Source organism: Triturus cristatus, chromosome 4_1 (genome assembly GCF_964204655.1).
Source record: "Triturus cristatus chromosome 4_1, aTriCri1.1, whole genome shotgun sequence".
Taxonomy (NCBI): Eukaryota; Metazoa; Chordata; class Amphibia; order Caudata; family Salamandridae; genus Triturus; species Triturus cristatus.
Window position 1 is genome coordinate 357117934 of NC_140585.1, and position 15040 is coordinate 357132973.

Consider the following 15040-nt stretch of genomic DNA (forward strand, 5'->3'; position numbering starts at 1 on the left):
GTGTTATAGCTTTCACTACTGTAATAGCGGATACCATGAATTTTAGCAACTCAAGCAAAAGTATTCAAGGCGTTTCGTAATTAACGTTCACTCCGTCTTTTGTTTGCAGTTTTGTCAGCTTCGTTCCTACTGGGTCGTATATGATTTTGAAGTGCAAAGAAAGAATCGGAATGTCATATAGTTGCCTTAATTTCGCCTAACTGAAGATCTTGGAGTTGCATTTGTCATGGGGAATTGTATTAAATCGAGGGCAACATTTTACATTAGATCCTTATATTATCCAACTTGTATTATTAATTTTTGGTGAGTGTGTATGTACCGGACCTGGGCCGATCGAGAAGAACCAATTATCCAACGCAGTTCCGGCGGTAAATATTTTTGTTTCTTAATGTTCAGATTATATTAATATTTGTATTGCCTTCTTAAGTATTCTATCCTTTGACGTCAAAGGGTCTAGAACAGTGGTTCTTAACCCAAGGTTCGAGGACCACTGGTGGTCCGCGAGGCATAGTCAGGGGGTCTGAGACTGTTCAGAAAATTCAATCAGATTAGCAGCATAGAAAAGTGTATATAGAGTAAAGAAGCAAAATGTAAAATCGGAACTTTTAAAACGTTCTGTAACTGTGAAGGAATTTATAATTGTAGGCAAAAAATAAATATGTATCCTCATATTGATTTGTGCGAACAGAGAAAGTGCATCCATCAGAATGTAGTATGGACGGTGAGTGGCCTCAACTAAATTTAGAAAAGCATTAACATTTCATTAAAATTGTGATTTTTTTAAAATATTTTATTGTGAATTAAATAAAATCTTCATCATTTGTGTATTTGTTTGACGAATGCTTGCTTCTGTTTTTTTGTGTGTATTGGATTGCATTTCTAATCATTGAAAATGCTTAGGCCAGGAATCCCAGCTTCCAGTAATGGACCAGTGGGGATCCCCAGAGTCCAATAATGATTCAGGGGGGGGTATCCAGGGTCCATCAATGATTAAGTGGGGGGCCACATAAGTCAAAAGGATAGGAAGCACAACTGGTCTAGAAAATGAACTTACAATTTTGCTTTTGCAGAACAAATGGTGGTAGAATTCATCCCATTGACACCAGATGTTCCATTCACTGTCAGTGGAACGAAATAAAAATATAATGCCATCTGATTTTGCTTTACAAATATAGCTTTCCACACCACCAGTCTGTCTTGTTCATCTGAACTCAAATACGTTCAAATATTTTTACCGAGGTCAGTCTAATAAAAAGATCTAGGATTCTGGCTAGAAATGGATCGGTCCATGGTGACACAGGCTAAGAAAGTTGCAGCTACCTGTTTTGGACTATTTAGAAGTCTTCGGAAAATTCGTGACAGGATTCCTATTCAGCTCTCAGGAAGTCAGTGGTCCATTATTTAGACACCTCATGGTTAGATTATGGTAACTCACTATTCTTGGGGGCCCCCAAATATGTGACCCACAGATTGCAGGTGGTCCAGAACGCAGCCGCAAGACTGTCGTGCAATGTTCCGGCGCAGGAGTCGGTGAAAAAGCACCTAATGGGGCTTCACTGGCTCCCTATGGAGGCCAGAATAAAATTCAAAATACTGGTTATCACCCACAGAGCTCGCCATAATAGAGGTCCCAGGAAAATCAAGAATCTATTATCCCCTTACATTCCAAACAGGAATCAGCGCTCCAGCACGCAGGAACTTATACATTCAACGAAAGTCAAGAGGGAAAGATGGGGAGGAAAATCCTTCTTACACCTTGCTCCTAAACTTTGCCATTCTTTACCTCTGGAACACCATATGTTGAACAAAGAACTACAGTTCCGCAAAGCGATCAAAACATGGCTGTTCAAGCAATACCTTTGAGATCTTTAAGGTCTGTCCCATTCTTTCCAGCCGCGTGTCTCCTAGCGCTGGAGAGCCTTAGGGTATCCATGTGCTCTATAAATCCCATAATAATAATAATAATTACTTTGCCAAGAACTAGCTTCCTAAAATCCCCCATCACCAAAATTACTTACAAGTAGAGGTTGAGTTGATTTCACAGATGGAGCACAGTTTCAAAAACTCTGTACAAAAAGTCAACTAAATATATTTCAGAAAGTCAATAAAGTCCTGGCTACTCAGCCAGCCTTACGTATCCAGAGCTGGTTAGAACCTTGGTGTTGCAGCCTGCATTGCCTGGACAGAACAGCTGCCTGTGACACCTATTGTTCATCATATCCATAGAGTGGGCGGGCTTTGATTCAGCCTAGTTCACCAACAGGCTTGTTTGCGTCAGCTCCCTTCAGCCCCTACTTTTAGACAGTGCCATCATATCATCAATCAGTACAAAGCAGAATACATCTCTCACCTCTAGCTGCTTGACTATTGGCTGAATCAGACCGCTAGCTGAGAAATAGTTTTGTTACAATAATACACTGGTTCACTTTACGGCAAAATGTATGAATTGCTAATAATGCCACGGGCGGTGCCTCAAATGATTTGTTTTTTGTATAATGACTCCTTGGCGTCTCTAACAACTAGATTCAGTCACCAGGTCACTAATAAGATTCGGCATGCTTGGCAGCTCCATTGCTTCTTTCGCCAGGCCGCTGCTGACAGACAACATAAGGGAACAGGAGGCTTTGGCATAGCCAATAGCTTTGCTTTTGTAGTAGTATAGCAAGCCAGAACTATTGGGCTTGCCAGTGTTTGTTAGACTTGAGGTAGGGGTGTGCATTAAACAGGTATGCATATTGCATCATGACAATTCGTTTAGAAGTTATTTTTATACCCACATGTTCTAACCAAAACATCAATGATCTAGACGTAGCTGGAGACCTCTACGATGGATGGTTCAAGACTTGATGCCTATTGCAAGGCACTTTTCGACTCTGCCCCCATTTCTTTTTTTGGGGGGGAGAACAGAAAATAAACTGATTATGTTTCTGAAGTCGTTTCCACACTATTTTATATAAGTAAAAGTGACAAGAATAAACATTAAAGTTTTAGGCCAAAGACAAAAGTATTAAAAAATAATTGCAACAGGATGAATCTAGGAAAAACAACATTTAATTACTGTGATACTGCCACTGTGTGGAGCTATATGAAATACCCAAACAAATGTTCTGATTGGATTTAATAAAGATTTTTATCAGTTTCATCTAGCCTTAAAAACAACACTCCGTGATATGTTGCAATTTAAATAGTACGTAATTAAAGCCATGAACAAAATGACGGTCTGAAAACAATTATCTCTGATCAATACTTCAAATGCACAGGACATCCCGGTGATTCCCCTCTAGAAGGAAAAGAGAGTAAATAGCATCCACGATAGCCTTATTGGCCCTAAGCCCGACTGAGTCGAAGCTGAAGTCTTATAACGAGGGTTAGGGTCTTTACCTTTTTTTACATTTTCTACTGTCAACAAATGGGGTACAAACAGTACATCAGTTTTCATACATAAGAAACCAATACCAGCAAGAAAATATATAGAAGAGCATAAAAAAAGGGAAACAGGGGAAATATGCAAAATTTATACGATATAAAATATTAGGACGAGATCAAAAGGGAGGAACAAAACAAACCAACCCTTATATCGTGACTTAAAACAGCAGCCCCCATATAGTTTCTAACTTTATCATAGAGCATGTACCCCTTGCCTTAGCCAAGGCTTTTTCCATTTCATACGTATCCTTTACCAGCAGCCACCAATTGTTTACAGAAGGTGGCTTAAGAGAGATCCATTCCCGGGCTATTGCCAGCCTAGCAGTATTGAAACCAATCGCGAAAGCCTAGCATCCACTATCTTACATCCTAACCTGATTTCTGTAACCGTTATTGATGTCATTATCCCCAGTCTCTGTGAAAATAATTGGCTGATCTGCTGCCAATATGTTGCTAATTCAGGACGGGTTGCAAACATATGAGTAATATTCGCTGCGTATAAATCACATCTAGGGCATTTTGTCCTATCGCTAGCCGAGCCAAGCTTAGCCCATTTAGATTTTTTTCCGGTGTAGAATATAACAAGCATATAGTACGAAATTGCTGCACAGGCAAGTTTACAGAATACACTGAACAAGCAATAATATTTAACGCCTGTTCTATTGCGTTTGGTGTGATCTCTGACCCTAAAACTGTACTCCAACGCCCTTTCAGTCATTTTTTCTTAAATTTTGAAAACATTTATACATTTCGCTTATCACAGACTTCGTTTTCCCGCTATATAGGCATTCCTATATCTCAGAACTAGCTAATTCAATCAGATTTAAGTGTCTGACCAAGTGTTCTCTAATCTGTAAATATTTTAAAACATGTAATCAGGCAATTTATGCACCCTCTGCAAACTACTAAAAGAAACAAATCCATTATAATCATAGAGATCTCCCAAGCAAGTCATCCCGAATCTAGTCCATCGTTTACTAACAGCATCATGGAAGATCTCTGGAAATATCGTATTGTCCCATAAGGGAAGTTTATCATGGTAGAATGACATATTACATCTGGTAAGAATGGTGCGCCAGATAAACGTGCTGTCCCTTATAGTCTTAAAGTGTACTCTTAAAATAGTTGGGGTCATTGGTTCTATATATGTACATAATACTATCCTCACCAAGTATAAATTGATGAGAGAAATTTTTGTAATCGGCATTAAGAGACTACGGAGACGGGCTACAAAAGCAGACCAAAAATAATTTCAAAAATCAGGAAAATCAAGTCCTCCTTGTTCCTACGGTAGCTTTAACAAATCAATAGCTTGTCTAGCTATTTTATATCCCCATATAAAGCTGCTCAATCTACAAGAGTTCCCTCTCATTTCTTGAAAAATAAATTTGGAACACGCAAAGGAATAGATCTAAATAAATACAAAAATGTAGGCAGAATTTTCATCTTCATAATATTGGAGCATCCAATTATGCCAATCGGAAGTTTGTGCGACTTCCTGAGCGTATTAATTGTATCTTTCAGTAAAAATTCATAGTTCAAGGTAACCATCTGGTCTCTCTGCGCTGATAACCTAACCCCCAAATAAGTAGCTACCATGCAGACCCGGACATTGGTTTTTCAGGTTTAAAATTATGGGTCCGATTTCGTTGGGAAAGCCCTCCTTCCGGGTCGGATCCGGAGGGTTTTCCGAAGGAGCCGTACCCCTGGAGTCCGACCGAGCGAGTACGATGCAGCCGTATGCTGACTGACTCGGGTCGCTCTGACTCCCATTGAAGTCAATGGGAACCGGTCGCACGACGCGTACACGGGATGCCATTGACTGAATGGGTACATTGCGAACAAGGGCGCCCCCTGTAGTGTGTACGCGTTGGTGCCATCCGCACCGTACATGCATGTGTAGGGGGGCCCCTTGGGTCCCCCCCTTTGATCGACTCGTAAGGCTACAGGTAAAGGGGGGGTCCGACGCGGACCGCCGAAGACCGCTTCCCGGAGCGTTTGTGTCGGAGGCTCCGACTCGATCCGGCTGTCCGAATCTTGCATCGTACTGGCTTGGTCGTAAATCGCCTTCATTGCACGGCACGGTTTGCTTACGGACGAGACGTACGGAGCTGTTTGGACCCGGAAACGCTTCGGTCAGCGAATTTCACGTTGCTCGCATCGTACTTGCTCGCTTGTACAGCTGTACGAGTCGGAAGGAAAAAACGCGTACGGCTCATACTTTTTCCGGACGGATCGCGTTCGGAGCCCTTCCGAGCGAGATCGGAATCAGCCCCTAAGTAGTATTTGAGTTTTTTTTATATTCAGTTTGTATCCAGAGATACTACCAAACTTTGCAGCTTCTTCTTCAATAATCATAATGGCTTTCGTTGGATCGGTTGTAAAAAACGCTATGTCATCTGCGTAAGCGATGACCTTGAGGAGTACACTGCCGGATATTAAGGGAGTAATATGGAAATGCAATTGCAAAGAACAAATAATCGGCTCAATATATAATGCAAATAATAAGGGAGAGGGGGGACACCCCTGTCTAGTACCGGAATGAATCGAGAAGGCTTTTGACTGAATGCCTAAGTATGAAAGCTTTGCTCAGGGCTTATCATATAGGGCTTGTATCCAGCGCTTGAATTGGCCTTTAAGCCTGAACTTGTCAAGTATAGCCCACAAAAAACCTCTGGCGGTTCTCCAAATCTTCTACCTTTCATGAGACCTCACATGCGTGGGGGAGGAGCTGAGGGTCAACAGGGTAGGAGCAAGATGGCAGACTGACACCGTCTGAGGAGATGCAGCACATGAAGGAGCTCCCAAGCACCCACACCTAATCGGCAGTAAAAGTAAATGTTACAGCGTCTCGCTCTCCGAGAAGGAGAGCGGGAAGTTAAGAAGGCAAGAAATGCAGGTTTAATGCTACGATCCCAAAAAGAATACTTTTGCGCGCTGCTGTGAAACGCAAGGGCGGCGGTGAATGCAGGCAACACTCAGTGCTGGTCGGCGCCTGCAGGTTCTCTGGAGCGTCCGCTGGGGGGCCGGCTACTATTCCGTAGTCTGCTGGCTGAGACTTACAAGCCGAGAAGACAGTATGGCTCCCTCTAAGAGCACGCGAGCGGTGCGAGCAGGACGGGTGCCGGTGTGTGGAGGCACTAATGCGCAAGAAGATTCTGCGGAGGAGTCAAAGGGAGGAAACACCGGTAAGAGTAATTCAAAAATCGGAAAGCCTTTGCTCCGTCTATTGCAGTCAGGCAACTTAACGGAAGTCTTAGAAGCAAGAGCGCCTACAGATGATTCCTCTGTGTGCAACACTATGTCAAGTGTGCTTTGAGAGGCTATTCCAGTAACACATTGTAGCACTAGAGATGCGGTTGTTAGTCCTGAGCCTCTCAGTATTAGCTTAAGCCCCAATAGCTGGAATAGTACATAGGAAGTAGAACAATTAGAGCAAATAAACTATGCTGAAAGCAAGACAAATCATATAAATGAAGACTCTGATGGTACAAGACTAAATGCATCAGCACTAGAGCGCATATTGCCAATTTTATCGAAATCAATGGCTACCCTGACAGCGGGTTCACCCGCTGAAATAAAAGAAAGCCCAGTGGATTTGTATGAAGGGGAGAGAGAAGCGACTGAGGATCAGCCTGGTGTGGGGAAAATTAATGTTAAAGACTCTGCTACTATACTTCTAGATGCATCCCCACCCTTAGCTTTGTGCAGTGTGGACATTGTAATGGAAGGAGAAGGGGGAATGGTTCAAAAGCTGCCGCTAAGAGACGGTGCGATAAGCTGCGCAATAACTGGTAAAGCTCCAACAGCGCAAATGAATCAAATTGATCAAGCTGTTTTACAGGAGCGTAAGAAAACTACCGAAACGAAAGACAGCCCAGCACTCAATCTTTCTAATAAAACAACGAACATTAGAGCTAAAGCTCTGAAGGGAGTCAAAAAAATCAATACTGGTCATGATAATTCTAACTCCTCGCGGGTCAGAGATCCCCCTGTGGACAGTCCTCTTTGCCTATGTTCTGGGGGAAGAGGAAATGGCAGAAATAGGTATGGCTATGTCGGATACGGAGACCCCGGCTTCATGTTCTGATACGCATCAACAAGTGATACATCAGCGAAAGGAGAAAGATCAGTCTGAGGAGACTAAGGACTTGGAGCAAGTATAGCTCTCTTCGATTTTTCAAGCTCTGCAGGATCAGCGTACAGAAGCATAGGAGTACTATTCTCAAGCTAGAGCTGATAACCAAAGCATCCAACAGTCATTAAAGGAGGTGAATATGAAGATCGGGACACTCACTAATGATATAGTGGAATTACAACAGAGGGTGCCGACTACTGAAGAATCTAATGCTCAGGCTACTGACTCACTGCAAAAACACGAGGAGTGTATCTCTGCCTTGCAGCTTAGGGTGAGGGTCTTTACCAACCCTTACAATCTAAGTCAGAAGGCCTATAGTGCTATTAAACCATGCAATTGAGTGCAGAATGTTTTAAATAAAAAAGAGACACAAACATTTGACTGAGATATCTGCACTCCAAAAAAAACTACTTTGATTTTTACAGAAGTATTTTGAAGCAAGTTAAAATATACTACTATCCTTTCAGGCTGCTGCCAATGGTTATACAGGTGGCTAAAGTGCCTGCACCGAATTAATGGGCCCCAGCTATGGGCCAAGGCCTATAACGAGGGAGAGGACCTGTAACAAGCAGTATGGCCCGAGGCACAAGGGTTATAAGACTAGTATAACATTCCACACATTAAGGGTAGAATGTTATAAATTAAAAAATTAGAAATTCAAAGACAAACATTGGCCCTAAGCTGCTCTGCTGTCTTCAATGGAGTTAACAACATTCCAATGATCGAGTTTAATTTTAAAACATTCATTATTTTGTGTAAACCATACTTTTTTGTAGATAGCAATTCCAGTAAGCGAAATATGCCTTTTATGTAGTGGGCCTTTTTGAGACCCAGCTGCAACAAAACAGTGTGATTTTGAGATACTGCGCACCTACTGCCACTGATCTGACTATACTAACAGAGCTGGCGAATGGATGCACGGTAAAGATTTCTGTGTTTGGGTCCCTCCCAATTTTTAGGAGAATTGGTGTGATTTCACAGAGCAAACCTATGGGGATAGAGCTTATCAGGTATCGTGATGAACACTAAAGCAGATCAGAGATGCAACAAAAAAATGGAAGCAGGGCAATCTAGCTTCTGTGATTTTATCATATCAGGTTGGCCGATATTTGGTAGGACTAAAAAAACTGTAGATATTCTTTGTGGCTAACCTAGCGGATATACACTGGGAGTAGATTCAAATAAAAAGTTTCATGTACTGTTCTTTAACTTTATAGTCTCTATACTCATGGCAATTAAATATCCTAAGGTGCAAGACCTTAATTTAGATCTGTGACTTCCTCTAGAAGTCTGCTTTTTACGTGTAGGGCTAAAACACCCACAAAATCTTTAACTGAACCCCACAAGTGTTTTCAGTTTAGAGTAGATTTTATGTTTTTCGAAATGCAGAGTACTCTTGGGGAACTATGCAGTTAGTTTACTCATTCCAAAATCCCAGACGTTGAGCAAACGTACATGCTTAACTTTTATTCTTTTTCTCCACAGGGATAATTTAGCTATACAATATTTAACACATACATTTATAATACCCCTTCCAAATGCTTACACCAATTTAGGGATGTTCTCTGACACCCTGGAAAGTGGTTTAGTCTTCTCCTTGAAAATGTTTACGAATATCCCCAAACGGGGCGTGTCCAGCAGCATGGCAGACTAGACGTCTCCGACCGGTGTTCCGATGGCCGACAACTGATCCTGCTTTAATCCTTCGCTCACCTGTATAATCCTGCACCAAACAACAAGGGATGAGTGCGGAAGACAAAATCCGTGCCCTGATTGGCTCGTTTGGGCGCATACTTGCCTGTAGCGGCAAGAAACGCAGAGAGGATCGGAGACCCGGCTGCGGACAAAATTGCAGCAGTCTGAGCTCTGAGCAGTGAGGGAGGAGTCGCTATGGGGCTGCACATTGCCCTCAGGTTGAGGGTTGCGGGAGTGGTGAGGAGCAGGAGCCGGTGGGACCCTGCCGGTCCTCCTCTCCCCCACTTCTCTTCTTGCTCCCGCCTTCGTCCTCAGTCCGCGTCGGAGACTGCTGTGGTGCGCTGCCGAGCCGCGAGGATGAGAATGGCGATGGAATGAGGGACGACACACAAGGGGCTGGTGACCAGTGCGGGGGCCTGCAGTGCGACGTTGGCGCCGGTGGTGGTGTTTCTACCTGCCGGAGCGAGTGATCGACGGGTAGACTGGCGGAGTCATGCCGGGGTCCCCCTGTGTGCCGGAGGGCCCGGCTGCATTGTTACGGAGGCTGTGGCCTGGGAGAGACTCCGGCGCCAACAAGGGAACTGCCAATGGGGGCCCGGAGATACTGAGGGGCTCCTGCAGTGCCCGACTGCCCACGGGGCGGTAGATCGGCACGCGAAAGGCAGTCGCGGGCTGCACCGGGAGGGGCCCAGACCTGTGCTGATCCCAGAGGCTGTCTGAGAAGGGACAAGAAACACCGAACAGCCTGGCACAACTGGGACGATTCAGCAATCACAGTGGGACCACAGACTGGAGGCGGCGAGAACGGTAGGGTGAGCCGGTGTGGGGTCTGGGGAGCACGACAAAGCAGTGACTTTGCCCTAATAAAGGCAACCACAGTGAGGCGGACATCCACCAGAGTGGTGTATCGGCACCACGGCAGAAGAGCAGCGGTTGGGCTCTCCTACCACCGAGGGTATAGGTGGGGCCCGTGACCTTCCCAGGGAGGGAAAGCTCTTGAGGAACACTGACGCTGAACTGGCCCCACAGGGAGAGGGCCACAGAGGGCGAACGGCTTACAGTGACGGGTGGCCCCGCGGTTCTCCAGGTACGGGTGGCGGCCACAGATGGCACGGGACGAAGACCCCAAGCCACAGAGACAGGGGAAGATGGACAAATTTGCCAAACAATTGCCTGCGACGGACCCCCCCTGCCTCCGCCTCAGCGGATGCACCCGATAATAATGTCATCCATTAAGCAATCCAGTCCTCCAAAAAGTGTTGGTAGGCAAAATCAACGAAAACAAAATCGATGTTAACCTGCTCCGCCAGGACTTGTGGAATGTATCTGAGAAAGTCACACAAGCAAAGCACCGCATATCGGAGGTTGAGGACACCACTCATACGCTCCAGGGTGAGGTCGCAATCCTAACGGCAGCCATGAAAGATGTGCTCTGGAGAGTCGATGATGCGGAAAATCGAGCCCAAAGAAACAATCTTCGCTTTCTTGGCTTTCCGGAGGCCATTGAAGGAACAGACACGGGTGCCTACCTGCGCAAATGGCTGCTGGACTCATTCCCCGGTGCCCACTTTTCGCCATGCTTCATAATAGAGAGAACACACAGAATACTGGGGACACTACCTCCGACGGGAGCCCCACCACGCTCGCTGATTGCGAGGTTCCTTAACTACCAAGACAAAGACCTCATCCTCAGAGAATTCCGGCAAAAGGGAGAAATCCGGATGGACAATACAAAGATCAAGGTGTTTCCGGACTACTCATGAGAGGTACATAAGCAACGCAAAACGTTTGATTCTGTGAAAGATAAACTACGACAGCTGCAAATCACGTACATGCTCGTCTTTCCTGCCACACTTAAGGAAATTTATCAAGCCAAGGCACTGTTCTTCAATACTCTAGAGGATGCCTGGCATTGGTTGGAGGAGCGCCCTCTGCTGAGAGCAGCTGGAGGCTCGGCGCCACACTCTGGGAAAGCTCCATCAACACGCAGTAATAGATCCAGATCACAACGCCTTATATGGAGGAACACTGAGACTGCCCCGAGCGCAACACTCAGGCAGATACCATATCGGAGTAGGAGAGTGGCAGGGTCCACGCCACGAGCCTCGGCCTCTGAAAGCATTCACCACGCGGACAGACTTAGAGGGACATTGCGAATGGAGGAACTTGCTACGCAGCGCTCGGCGGATTGCACTGATCAGGACATTACAACGGACTCAGAGGAGGATCACCCCTTGTTGCAAAACATTAATCTCCTGGAAAATCTGGGAGAGGCAGACACTGAGAATGACATGGACACTCGGACCCAGCACGCAGATAAAGAAGAATGATGAGCGGTAACTGGCCTGGAGAGTCGCAAGGACAGCGGACCAACAGAGGACTTAACACACCGCCCCACGTGTTCTGTTTTTCCCTGTTGTATTTGACTTTCCTGCGTCCGTCTCCCTTATATTTCCTTTTCCTTCCCCCCCCCCGCCTTTCCTTTCTGTTTTAACCCCTTTTTATTTCAGGTTGGACTGTTTGAATTGTTTTATTTTGTGAGAGATTCCCTGCCTACTAGCTAGTTTTTGACCTTAGCAGCTCGAGCCCAACCCTCGGATAGCCTAGTTAAGGCCAGTAGATCAGAGTGGGAGGGAGCTGGAGGGACAGTGAGCAGTTTGAAGAGGCAAGTTTGGGGGGGAGGGGGGGGGCGACAGACCTCTCGAGTCCAAACTCGACACAGTTGGTCCTGTTGACTCAAGGGACAGTCGGGTGGATTTTGGGGGGGGGGGGGGGGAGTATAGGGGGACGGGATGGGGGGTTGGGGTTTTTATACGGTTATGTGGCAAAATAATAAGAAGGCAGGCATTATGAGATTACAGAAACAGCAGCACTGGGGCGGGAGAGATGGTGCTGATAATAGTCCTGCTGGACGCGGGCTAGGACACACATTATAGGGGGAGACTTTAACAACGTAATGGCGTGGAAATATACCTTTTTAGAGGTACACTGGTACAGGGTCACCCTTTTGTCTACGGGTTCAAAAACCAAAGTAGAGATTAGCACTGGAGTTGGGAATAAATAACAAGTTTATTAGTCACTCATGAGTGGGATCACGTCCACACAGCACTCTCAAGTGCTGCCTGAGGTACTATACTGAAGTCACAGAACACAGGCCTTATATACAGCTTTTTCTACACTGGTAAGCATGTGGATACAAATAGACGGTACAGGTCTACACAGGAATAATTCCCGACAAACATGGGCACATGGGAGATCACTTAGCCAGCAAAGTGGGAGGGGTAGCAGGAGTGCTTATGGCAGCAGTAAATGATTGACAGTTGAGTCTGAGACCAGGTGTTCTGGCAGCTACAAACTCTTAGCATACACATTGCTTTTAGCTGAGTCAGGAAGTCAACTATAGACAGCACAGGCAGGGAAAAAGACGAGCAGCAGAGGATGGGAGAATTACAAAGCCAACAAAATGGATGCCACAACCAAGATGACTTCAGCTTATGCCAACAGAAATTATTTCATTTTAGCATAAGCTAAGACATTTTTCTTATGCTTCTAAAGGGGTACGATAAATGTTATATATATCGATTAACATCATATCGCTGATTTCTCGGTCTATTGCTAAACAGGCATTTACATTTTGGACATTTGTTTTAGATGGTAGACAAGTGGAAATACAGAGGGAACAAAGCATTGGCCCGCATTGAATACATAAACATCTGCAACACTGTAGTACAGTAACTGTGGTCCGCTGGCACATTGCCTGTACTTTGTACACAAAGGGGCCAGTGGTCATGGCAACAGAGATAACAAGGGGTCCATTTCCTTTAACCGACCTAGAATTTGGATATGCATAGTTTGTTGCTGCACTTCCTTTACTAAATTATTCCATTTCTAAAGCAGTCCCTTTTGCTTATGGGTCCCCATCTTCGTTGGGGTAACGGACTTTGTTCATTAGAGACATATAGAAGCTTGAACCCAGCTGGGCATGAGCCATTGTGAGAGAATGGCAGCGGTGACAACGGGATTCCTTTTATGTTCTGATGAGGAGGAATCTTGCCACAAACCCAACAGTTAGTAGCATTACTTAGCTGGTGAGTCTGATGCAACATTTGAAGAAATTAATTATTTCTCAGATTTTACCGGTATCCCGGCTTATGCTGCGGCAAATCAAAATGATAATGCTCTTTTGCAGCAAGTGATGTAACAGTAATGTTAGGTAAGGAGGCTCCAGGCATTACTTCCTCCACTACCCACATTACAGTAGCGATGATGGCAGCAGTTAAAGTCAAACCAAGGATACAGATTGTACAGCCGTTGCACGTTGCCGCAGCGATCTCCTTCTTCTTAGGTGAGCTCATTTTTATCGGCAAACAACAAAATAGATGATGCCCTAAGGTCCTGGGCAGGCGTTGGTTTCTTCACCAACGTTGAGATGAGTAGTCACTAATAGGCTACCCCCCCATTGTAGTCAGTCTTTAACCACCCAGAAAAGTGGCTCAAACAGTCTCTTTCTGCGGTGAAATGTTTTTCTTCCTGGATGGATCGAAGCAGATATCTAGATGTACCAGGGATCGTGTGGTCCAGGAAGACTTCCTCAGGTCTTTCTGGTGACACAGCTTGTCCTTTCTTGGTAACCAGGATGTTGCGGTGATATGTCAACACAGCTGGACTCACGAGGGCATGCAGCATGAAATTGCCAGTCCGCAGATTGTGGCCTTCACCCTGCGACCTGTCTGGAAGGGCTTCCCGTACCTGCTGATAGATAGAAGAAAAGCTGTTAGTTAACTGGGACAAATAGTCACTCATCAACACATGATGTACATCATGTATAGGGCGAGGCTTAGGGATTCCCCAAATACTCAAGGGCCTGCCAAACACAACCTCGTAAGGCCAGATCGTGTATGTGGTATTGATCTGATAGAAAGTAGTGCTAGGGGCAGAGCATCAGGCCATTTCAAAGACGTGGAAGCCTGTATTTTAACCAATTTCAATTTCAGGGTGGAATTGTAACGCTCCACCAAGCCTGCTGATTGTAGGTGAAAAGCGGCATGAAATTTCTGCATATTCCCCAACCCCTTCATGACATATTCAACGACTTGCCCAATGGAATTAGGTCAGTTGTCCATTTGCAGGATCTCAAAAGCTGCAGTTGGTGTCGCAAACCCTCTCGGAGTTGGAGTTCACTTTCCAGGATTATACTGGAGACAGACCAGACAAGACTGGACAATCTTTTTAGCAGTGCCGGCAATATTAGGATGATCCCAAACTTGCATAAGTTCTTTTGCTATTGAGGATGCATCAACATGTGCCGGCCCATGTGCCATGTGAATCAATGGATATAGGTAGGATGTGGGTAACTTCCATTTGGTCATATCTTTATTCTTCCAACAGCCCTCATCATCCAGAGTTCCCGCCTTAGACCATTGATCTAGTTCATCAGCAGAGGCAGATTGTTGCATGTCCAGCACTTCCTGCCTGGCATCATGCCAACGTTCAGCTTGTGACTTCACCACATACATGGAGGTGGTACTTCGCTGCATTGTGGTCTCACGGGCTGTGTGATCCGAAAATGCATTTACCTGCTCCTATTTTATCAGTCACTTTCTTGTGTGCACTACATTTAACAATTGCTACTTTCTTAGGATAGGTTAGGGCAATAAGAAAATTATGCACTAATTCTCCATGCACTATCTGTGTCCCATGTGAGGTGAGGAAACCCCTTTCTTTCCATAAGCGACCAAAATTATATGCCACCCCGAATGACCACTGGCTGTCGGTAAAAAT

General features: G+C 45.1%; 1 protein-coding gene across 4 annotated transcripts in view; it reads right to left on the reverse strand.

Annotated features, from left to right (window-relative positions):
• Positions 1 to 15040, reverse strand: part of DENND5B (DENN domain containing 5B) — a 535468-nt gene that overhangs the window by 492771 nt on the left and 27657 nt on the right. The gene's annotated exons all lie outside the window — the stretch shown is intronic.